The 1,029-nt window shown below is 39.0% G+C and overlaps 1 long non-coding RNA gene across 1 annotated transcript in view; it reads left to right on the top strand.

Moving 5' to 3' along the window:
* Positions 1 to 20: 20 nt before the first annotated feature.
* Positions 21 to 1,029, top strand: part of LOC116377566 (uncharacterized) — a 1,638-nt gene continuing 629 nt past the window's right edge. The window contains exons 1-2 of the long non-coding RNA XR_004212213.1: positions 21 to 306; positions 737 to 925. This is a non-coding gene — a long non-coding RNA (uncharacterized LOC116377566). The remainder of the gene's footprint in view (positions 307 to 736; positions 926 to 1,029) is intronic.

Consider the following 1,029-nt stretch of genomic DNA (forward strand, 5'->3'; position numbering starts at 1 on the left):
AGAGTGATGGGCGGAGACGGGCTATGTTTTTTAAGTGGAAAAAGGCAATATAATAACTTTGAATGAGTTTAGCTTTCTCTAGCTGTATCAGCTACATACCACATGACTGACCAATCACAGAGCCCCTGTCAGTTGTTCTACCTAGTAACAAGCCAAAGTAAGATTCTGACAGGGAGCTCCTATTTAGTTTGACAAGCTTCAATCCAGATGAATAAATAAAGTGTGTTTGTGTTTCAGGCTCCAGAGATCTCCAGTCAGCCTCCAAACAGAGGAGGAAGTGTCAGCAGTACAAAGGACAGAAGAAGAGTGCGTCTGTAAAACATTTAAACGTCTCCATCAGGAAGCTGTAAACTGACACAGGATGTAAAACACTGACACCAAACTGTGTTCAGAGTTTGACAGAATATTTTGATGTATTTCACATTCATAAATACTTGATAAAAAAAAAAGTGAATTAAATATGTACAAAAAGAAAATCATATGTGTAGAAATGAGCATAAAGACTAAAATAGACGTTAATTTATTGAGCTAAAACGGAAACAAACAAGAATAAGATATAAATAAGTTTGATATATTTTTGTTCGACGATATTGCAAATGATTATATGAATATTATATGAAGTTTTTATAGATATTGTTGGTGTCCTCAAAAGAGACAAATATGAAAATATTACTAATATAATTATTTCTGGAGGATACTTGAGCTGTTTCTCTGACTTTACGTCTTCGTCTCTCAGAGAGGAAGTTGTCCGTCACTAAGCGTCCCGTCAGCCTCTCCGGCGCCGTGGTAACGGGCGTCCCCATGAGCCAATCAGGAGACGAGAATGAGACGTCGCTCAATTACCCATCACCCCCTACTCCAGCCTCATCAGCCCAGCCCCTCTCAGCCGACCCAGAGAGCAGCCCGAACACTGAGGGGGGGGCAGGTACACACACACACACACACAGTCCATTCTATAATACAATAATATTATTAACATTACGACTACTACATGAACATATTAACATTATGACTACTACATGAACATAT

Source organism: Anarrhichthys ocellatus, unplaced genomic scaffold, assembly GCF_004355925.1.
Source record: "Anarrhichthys ocellatus isolate YVR2014 unplaced genomic scaffold, GSC_Weel_1.0 scaffold1409, whole genome shotgun sequence".
NCBI classification, from domain to species: Eukaryota; Metazoa; Chordata; class Actinopteri; order Perciformes; family Anarhichadidae; genus Anarrhichthys; species Anarrhichthys ocellatus.